Source organism: Perognathus longimembris, chromosome 1 (assembly GCF_023159225.1).
Source record: "Perognathus longimembris pacificus isolate PPM17 chromosome 1, ASM2315922v1, whole genome shotgun sequence".
Taxonomy (NCBI): Eukaryota; Metazoa; Chordata; class Mammalia; order Rodentia; family Heteromyidae; genus Perognathus; species Perognathus longimembris.
Window position 1 is genome coordinate 151,651,838 of NC_063161.1, and position 9,841 is coordinate 151,661,678.

A 9,841-nucleotide genomic window follows, 5' to 3' on the forward strand; every position below is an offset into this window, starting at 1 on the left:
CCCCCCCAGTCCAACTTCCTTCTTTTTTAGAAACTTTACTTTCACTGTAGTTACTTACATACTGGGGGATGGAAGAAAGAGCTCAGTTACAAGCTGTGACCTCCAGAAAGTCACTCAATTTCTGGGAGCATCAGCTTCCTCATGCATGAACTAGAAATAGCATTCTAGTAAGAAAGACCCCTCCATGTCCAGTGTACTGTTCTAATGCTAGTACCTAGCATAGCACCTCACACATACCGCTGAATAAAGGGCTGTCAATGAGTGAATGGATGAAAAAGGCAAGGGCTGAATCAGAGCAATCTCATGTGATGGATTCCACACCCTCCCCGCCATGCTTCATGAAGGGTTGGTAGGCTCAAAGCCTAGGGCTGTGCTTTCTGATAAGTTGCCCTGACTGCAGGTGGCTACTGACCACCTGGTATGTACTAGTCTGAACACATGAGGTGAGGGTGAAATATACACAGGGTTTTTTTTTAAGAGTTTGTACCCATAAATGGGAAAGTAAAATGTCTCCTCCATAATTTGTATCTTCATATACTTTTTGAGCTTTGGTGGCACTGGGGTTTGAACTCGGGGTCTTATACTTGCCACCACTGAACTATACCCTAGACCCTGTTTTGACTGGTTATTTTTTTTGTCAGTCCTGGGGCTTAGACTCACAGCCTGAGCACTGTCCCTGGCTTCTTTTTGCTCAATGCTAGCACTCTACCACATGAGCCACAGCGCCACTTCTGGCTTTTCCAGTTTATGTGGTGCTGAGGAATCGAATCCAGGGCTTCATGTGTGCAAGGCAAGCACTCTATCTTTAGCCATATTCCCAGCCCATTGACTGGTTATTTTTGAGATAGAGTCTTGCTTCCTGCCTGAGCATGTACCTGGACCAAGATCTACCTATTTTAGGCTTCCCTTGGCAACTAGACTACCAGGCTCATGCCACGGTGCCCAGCTACGGGGAGAGAAGGAATCTTGCCTGTATCCCCAGACTGGCCTTCAATCATAATCCTCTCAGTCTTAGTCTCCAAGTAGGTAGGATTAGACGTGAGCCACTAGCACCCAAAAATAATTTGTAACATTAATAACCTTTTGAAATGATAATGTTGTGGATATGTAGGGTTAGGTAAAAATATATTAAAACTAACTTTATGCTGGGCATAAAATCCTATCTACTCAGGAGGCTGAGATCTGAGGATCATAATTCAAAGCCAGCCTGGGAAGGAAAGTCTATGAGACATTTATCTCCAATTAGCCACCAAAAAGTCAGAAGTGGAGCTGTGGCTCAACTAGTAGAGTACCAGCCTTGAACAGGAAAGCTAAGGGACAACACCCAGGCCCTGAGTGTTATTTCTTTATACTTTTCTAAGATGCAACTAGAGAATGTGAAATGACCCGTAGCTTGCATTTGTGGTTTATGTTTGATTTCAACTAGACACCAGAGGTCTGGAAGATGCTACAGACTGCAACCCCGGAGGGGTCAGGGTACCCCCTGGACCTGGAGTTAAAATGATCCCCTAAACCCACTCCACACACTCAGGTCCCATGTCCAGCATGTGGTATCTGTTTCACCTTCTCCCATCCAGCTCTCCATTTCTTTCTTGGTCCCAATGTCCGGCATCTCACCTGGAATCACATCATGGCCTTGTACCTGACCCCCTTGACCTTCATCCAGCTAGTCGCTTCACCTTGTAGGCCTCTCTGAGTGCCTCTGCACATGTCCTTCCCGCCTGCTGTGCCGTGTTGCCCGTCTCCTCCAGGCCTCGTTCGTTCACTTAGCGCATACCTATTGAGAACCCATATCCAGGCTTCTTCATGGGGCTTGAAGCACATCCGTGAAAGAAGCAATCAAGCCCTTGGCACTTGTGAGCTGATGCCTTCACAGAGAAGCTAGACAAGGAATAAGCATGAAAACAAATAAATAGCCTGTGTTACAAGGAGTAAATGCTAATGGAGAAACCAAACAGCCAAAGGAAAGCTCACAGGCGCAGCCTCTACACTGGTCCTCTGCCTCGTGTGCCTGGGCTGCTGGAGAGAGGGTCTGACCATGCTACCTCCCCCATTTGAAAGCTCTCATCTGGGGCTCCCTAGCACCCCACCAGAAGAAGATCTAAGCGTGATCTGGCCCTGCCACCTTCACCTCCTGCCAAGCACTTTGTAGCCCTTCCCAATGCCTATATTCCTTGTCTTATCGCCATCCTCACAGGCTCTTCTGCCAGTCATCAAGGGTCTGTGCCCATCCTGGTGTGGATGTCCGCATCCTAGTTCTCTGTGTGTCCCAGTGGCATGCCTGATGCTGTCATAGTGTACTCGTGTGTGTGTGTGTGTGTGTGTGTGTGTGTGTGTGTATGTGTGAACATGCTTGTCACATCCTTCCCCTGCCCCCCTTGGAGAAATGTAGTCAGGCGCACAGACGCAGAGGCTGCCCAGGTACATCTGACTTCCCAAAGCCTCAGCAGGAATAGGCATTGCGAGTCAGGAAGTTGCCATAGCAACCACCCGGCCCTCCTGCCATCTCCTGCAATCAGTGCTGGGACCTCACCACCCGCTGGGCTTCCTGGAGATTCGTCCCTATGGTGGGAGGCAGGGCTAAGGGCACGGGGGTGTGGTGGGGGCTGATGGTGGGGGAGGCTCTAATCTTCCTCCTCCTTCCTCCTTTTTGTTTTCCCTTTCCTTGCCCAGTACAGCAGGGCTGCCAGGCTGGGACGCTGTGGTATTTGGGAGAGTAGTGCTGGAGGAAGCAGGATTCTTCCAATAGGGTCTATCTGAACAGTCTGGTTCCATATGAGCCCTCGATAATGTGACCTCTATTAGGTACTCCACCAACACCCTCACGGAAATGGAAGCTGTGGAATGACCCCTTGTTTGCACCGAATTTCAAGGTTCTTTTCCATCTGCCACCTTATGACAGGTGAACGTTTTTTAACACAGTTGGACAGAGAGAAGCCTAAGTTCAGAGAGTAGCAAAAAGGATCCAAGTTTCCAGCTGTGGCTGATCAAAGGAAGCCAGAGGCACTGGGAAGGTCCAGAAGAAAAGGCCCACCCTTCCTCCAACCACACAGCCAGCACGGCTAGCTCTTGTCGTGGGCTGGGACCAGGGAGTGGAGAAGAGCCCTCAGGAACGCTGGGACCTACCTCTCACCTGGACTTAGCCTCCTACGGGGAGACAGTCATTTGCCATCACTGGGCTCTAGATTACATGAATCAGATGAGCTCAAGGGCACAGTGCACTTGCGTGGTTCCTAGATCTAGACAGGCTCCCAAGAGGTGGGGAGCCTAAGCCTCAGGGACCTGCGACTCTGCCAGATGTCATGCAAAGCCTTCTGCCACTGCCTGCTGGGTCGCTCCCAGACAGGACTCAGACAGCACCTGCCACTTCTTGCCAGAAAAGTCACCCACAGGAAAGAACCATGTGCTTGCCACGTGCCTGTGTTCTTTTATGTGCTCAACTCCATTGAATCCCCACAGCCATTCTGCAAATAGTTCTGATTGCCTGCCATTTCATGGGTGAGGGGAACAAAGTCTCAGAAAGGTAGAGTGACTTGCTCAGTGTTACACCTAAAGAAATAGAGCTGGGGTTTGAACCCAGGTCTCTCTGATCCCAGTGTCCAGGAGAAAGCACATCTTTGATTTTTACTCTATCTAGTTTTGCCTTGTCCACACTTCTATGATAACTCTACTACCTGGCTCTTCCTCCTCTTTGTGGGGGGGTGGGTGCTACCATTTGGAGCTGTAGAGGTATAGGGGCCCTTTGAGAAAACCAAAACTACCCTCATTAATTCCACCTCCATATACTTGTGGGATCTGAGGTCAGGCCTGGGACCCAGAGTTCAAGGTGGAGAAGTCTTCAGGCTACAGGGCTGTAAGCTATCAGGAAAGGGGTGAGGAAGAGGACTCTGATGCTTCTTGAGAAGGAAGGCCCGCTGGTTAGAGCTTGAAGGGCTTGGAATTGGGCTGCCAGGAGGAAAGAGAGCCGGCAGGCAAGAGTGGGGGCTGGATGGCCTGGCTGAGCAGAGGGTCAGGCAGCCTTGGCCAGACTCCCATCTCCAGCCCCAGGGCCAGCGTGTGAGGTGGAGCTGCTACATTCAGGCAGCTTCCTCTCCTTTGTTGGGAGTGATGTCGCCCATTTCCTGGATGTCCAAGAACCCGCTTCAAACAATAGCACTGTCAGGAAGCCAGGAAGGGGCTGCTGCCCTGGGCAGGGTCCTGCCCCATCCCTCCCCACCTCCTGAGACCTGGCCAGGCCGTCCTTTCTGCTTATCTCTTCAAGTCTGATGTCTCACTCCGCTACAAGCCAGCTGTGTTTCTGTGGATGGGCCACTTCGCTTATCTGGGCCTCGGAGGACGTTTCCTTACCTAGCAGACCAGCGTGTTGATCACAGGCGATAACGAAGCAGGAATCGTGGTAGCATCCGACACACTTCTCACACATAATACGTGTGGAAATGCTTAGATTTATTTTTAAGTAGGCATTTGGAAAATCGAAGTTTGCTCTAAACGATGGAAGTTGTCAGTTATCCATGTGTGGTATGTAAAGACTGGTTAAGTCTTATAGTTGAGGAGTTAAATGAAATTGAATTTAAACCCTACTTAAGATAGCCTTACAACTCAGGAAAGTGATGCAGCCTTTTTGGGCTTCAGTGTCTCCCATCTATGCAATGGGAATGAGGATAATCCCTCTGTCGGGCATGACTGAGAGAAATAAATGGTCCAGTACACATAAACCACTAGGCCCTGGCAAAGAGAAGGGGCCCAGTGAATGTGTACTATGATTGCTATTTCCATGGTGGGGCTGCTCAGTTCCACTTCCCCGTCCCTGTTCACATTGCTCCCCTGCTCCCAAGCCCTACCTGTCCCTGTTCATGCACCCCACTCTGCACAGTTCTAGAATACCCCGCGGTAGTCTCACAGGTGCTCCAAGAATGAGAATTCCAGGCTCAGTCTGATCTCACTAGAAATTGAACCTTTTCTCTCTGTGAAGCACAGTGTTGCCCCTCTGTGCAGGATAAAATCGAGTGAGCTGGTTTCCAGTGGGAAGGTCTCTCCATTCTGCTGTCCAATGTTCTGATTCCTGGCCAGGGATTTTTGCCTGTAAGCCCAAGCCCACATCCTGTGCCAGAGATTGTCTCTGTCCCCACTTTACTAGCAGATGGGAGTCCTACCCAAAAGAGGGAAGCTGAGCACATGGTTCAAGCTGTCCCCAAGCTGCAGAGCTGCTTTGGCCAAGAAACAAGGCTGCCACTGGGTAGTCTATGGCTGCAGCTCTGCTCCCCTTTCTGCCCTGTGGAGCTTGTCCAGCAGCCACTGCTGCTGGTGCATCTGTCCCGTAATGGAGCCACAGCTCCTGGACAGCAGACAATGTGCCATGAGCTTGTTACTGGATCAGTGGAAGCACCCTGGAAGGGCAGCACTGGCATGACCCTTGTTGCTCAGAGGCGGAAACAAAACCTCGAGCCCCACAAAGGAGAAAAGTTAGTCACCGGACAGAAGCTCTGAGCGATCTGTAGCTTTCACTGACTCACTTTACCCTCCATTTTCTGTCTCATGCTTCCATCACCAGATGTCTAAAGTACCAATTTTTCAACCAACAACTCAGAGTGGAGCAATGAGCACAGGTTTAGGAACAAGCCAAAAGTGGGTTTATTATACTTCTGCCATTTTTTTTTTTAAGTAGCCACAGTCCCCATATTGAGAAGCGCAAGTCAAGAAATGGAGTTACAACAGTATAAACAATCACTGTGTAATTGACATACGAGGGAGCCACATTACATAGAAATCCCGTCAACGTATCCCTTCAGTTCTTTTCATGATTTCTCAGGGTTGCTTTGTACCGTTCTGCTGCAACCGAAGCAAACAGCTTTTCTGCTACTGATGGGCCCAGGCAGACCTGAACCCAAGAGGGCAAAACCTGGCTCCATCAAAACCAGTTCAAAGAGGAGATGATTTCCAAAAGATCTCTGTTAATTGTAAAGCCGCAGGCTTTGTAACAATCTTAACCAACTCAACCCTAAACAATAATAAAGCTACATGGAAGAAAATTCTAATAAGGAAAATGAATGATGAAGTCTTTGATTGACTCTCTTCCATATCTTTTATTTCAAATGGAAATATGAATGAAGCAAAACAGAGGCCTCCATACCTTCTCATCCTAATGAAATTTTCAGAATGAGCCAACTAAATGATTAGATTTATTTTAAGAAAATTATCAAAAATCCCACTACCATTCCCTCCATAGGTTGGCTAACAAGAATACAGTGTTACATATAATTCTCCAGATGGAAAGGAGCCAACATGTCATTTTGATCCTGTCCTTTATTTCACAGCTACACAAAGTGACCTAGAGCCAAAGGTGACTTGTGGAGACCACACCCACCCCACTGAGAGAGGAAGCAACATAGCCTCCTAACTCTTCTTCTCTGCCTGGCTGCCCATGACACTGATATGAGAGATCAGATACTAAAGGATTTTCTTGAAAGTTCTTCCACTGAAGCTCACCCCCAGAGACCCTCAGATCCTTATAAATCACCAGAACCACACAAGGTGCTACTTGTCTAATATATGCTTAGATGATGGATACAACTATAGATGGTAGATAAGACTGATGATATATAGATAAGACAGCTACAGTGACAAGTACAAGGAATAATATTATCATTTTCTTTTTTCACATCAAGTCTTCTACCAGAGCAGCAGAACTGACTAAAACACGGCTTCCAGAAAGGGCATGCCTGCTTAATTTGCATTCAACTTTCAAATTAAAGAAATACTGGCATGCAATTATATTTCTTATTACCATAGTCTAATTTGACCTTTTATGCATCCTCCCTTCATTTCATAGGCAACATTTTTCCTGAGATTCTCACAGGGATTTCTTGGCGCATGTGTGTGTGTATGAAAATAAAACAAAGCAAAACAAAAATACCCTGAGGTATTTTCCTCCTTTCTGTCCAATGGTGGTCACTGCTAAGGCAGAATCTCAAGCTCCATCCCTTTCATGAAAATCGCACCAGTGCTTATTCTGTGTTCACAAAGAACTAGGCTACAGTTCTTGGATAAGAGGTGGCGGTGTAGGATTCACTCAATAAATTGACTTCTCAAGCACTAGCTGTATAGTGGCTGCTGCAAAGTTCACAAATTTGAAAATTTCAGTATCTTATTTAAGCAAATTACTAGTGACACACATTATAAATGATTAATACCCACAAAGACATCACTACATCCAAACTGAGATTTCCTATGTAGTAGAAGCAACTTTGAAAAAGCCCAAGCATGTCACCATCTATATTGGGGCATGGGAATACAATATGATAGCCAAAGCATTATAGCTTGGGTTCGATAACTCCAAAGGTGGCAATTTAGCTGCAAAGAGTCACGTCTATTTTTCCATACAAGGAATGTTTGTGGTTTTTGTCATTGGGATAGGGTTGGAAGTTCTCTGGAAAGATAAACATGTGGGGCAGTCATTTCCTGGATATCTGTCATGTTGTGAGTATTAGACTAGAAAGTAAAATAAAACCAGGCACTGGTGGCTCACTCCTGTGATCCTAGCTACTCAGGAGGCTGAGATTTGAGGATCATGGTTGAAGCCAGCCCAAGCAGGAATGTCTGTAAGACTCTATCTCCAATAACCACCAGAAAACCCGAAGTGGAGCTGTGGCTCAAAGTGCTAGAGCACTAGCTTTGAACACAGAAGCTTAGGGGCAGTGCCAGGCCCTGAACTCAAGCCCTACAACTGACCAAAAAGCAAAAAAACAAAAAACCCCAAAATGTAAATCTTGCAGCACTGGGAGTTTAATCACACCCACCAGTGTCATGATTGTCAGTGTGACAGTGCCACCATTCATGAACACCACAGCATGCATTTTATGTATACAGTTCATGAAACATTCATGACCCTATCAGGAAGCCAGCACTATCATTTTGTCCCCTTTCCCACCTTAAAAAAAAATGTTTTGTTTTTTTTTTAACAAACAAGGTCCAGATAAGATCCAGAAAGACCAGGTAACTGGTCTAGGATCATATAGCTACTGCAGTGCCTGGATCCCACCCCTAGATTGGATTTTTTATTCTTATTGTCTGTTATTTATTTTCCAGTAATAGGGCTTGAAATCAGGGCCTCATGCTATTATCTTAGGTTTGCTTGTTCATGGCTGATGTTCTACCACTTGAGCCATGTCTCCAGCCTGGTATTTTGCTGGTTCATTGGAGATGAGTCTTTTTGTACTTCTCTTCCCAGGCTGTCTTTGATCCTCCAGGTCTTTGGCCTCTAGACTAGCTAGGATTACAGGTGTGAGCCACTGGCCTCTGGCTGAGAGTCTGGTTTAATTAATTCTGTAGTGTGACCTGGCATAGGTTGAAAGTTCCCAGACTCTTGTCAAACTATACCAAGGAGTCAGATTGTGGCCTGGTTTTTATGTTTGAGAAAGCAGGTGGTATGAACTAGTGATTTAAGTGGTAAGTGGTGTACCCCATTAAATCTGATAGCAAATTCCATGTCCTTAATATTAGAGATATGATACTAACCAGGATGTAATATAATATTAAGGATGTAATATACACCTGTGCATATAAATCCTCTGGAGGTACTAAAGTAAAATTCTGATTGAATAGGTCTTGATGTGATGATATAGTCAGAATGTTGGTCCATTAACCACATTGGGTAATAATGGGATAAAATGCTTGTATCTGAGTGCAGAATCCATGCCTGGCTAATCTGTCCCACCGCAGTGTCTAGCCCTTGTCACCACCCAACTGTTAATTCACCTCTTTAGTATCCGAGCGACACATTCCTGAACTGCTAATGGCTTCAAATTCAATTGTAGGATGTTTTAACTTTTCCCCAAGTTGGACAGCAGTTGTCTTCCTCTCTCCCCACCTCGCTTTGAATTCCTTGAACAAAGGAACTTGCTTTCCTGTACTCCTGATGGAATTGCACGACATCATAGACTTCTAGGACAGAAGGAGCTAAGGAATTAAAGATAATCATTTCTTACCACAAATGCACGTCTCAATGTCAGTAGGTAAAAGGTCACAGAGCAATTTGAAAACAGTGTGAAGGATCCCTGAGCAGACTTCAACTAAGAAAATCTTCCTGCTGGTTTGGCTTGATAATAATGACACCTAACTCCTTACATTCCCAAAGGAAATTTATCTACCCCTTTTCCTCTGCCAAGCCTGTTCCTGTCTTTCCCTATCGGAGTTCGTGGCGTCTCCATCCTCTCAGTGTCAAAACATGAAATGCATCTTTGGCTCCTTCCATTCACTCCTCTCCAACTTCCAATCCAGTACTAAGTTCTGTTGTGTTTCTTCTTTAATCGCTCACACTTCTACTTCCCCTTTTATCTCCTTATCCCGGTCCCGGGATATTTTTTGTTCCTCTTCCTGGATTATTAACTCTGCTTCCTAATTGGTGTCCTCTGGCCATCTCCCCATTTGGTCCATCTTCCAGTTTGTTGCATGTGCCTCTGCTCCTCATAAATCTGCCATGGCTGCCATGGCCCAAACGTATCCTAATGGAAGTTCACATCTTTACAGGCACTCTGACGCTCCATTATCTGGTCCTGGCCTGACCCACATCATCCTTCCCTGCTTTTTATCATGTACCCTACACTCCACCAAGGGCCACTACTAAATTGCTTTCCAACTTCTAAGTGGATACTACTGCTATCCATTGGCAAGAAACCATTGTTCCTTCATTTCTTGTCTCTTGAACCTCTACCTATCTTACAAGGCAAACACTAGTCCTGTCTTCCCCAGGAAGCCTCCACTTCCTAGGGCTAAAAGTGATCTTTCCTGGCCTACTGCACCCATGAGACAATATAGCATGATGGCTGTGCAAAGGTCTCTGTAG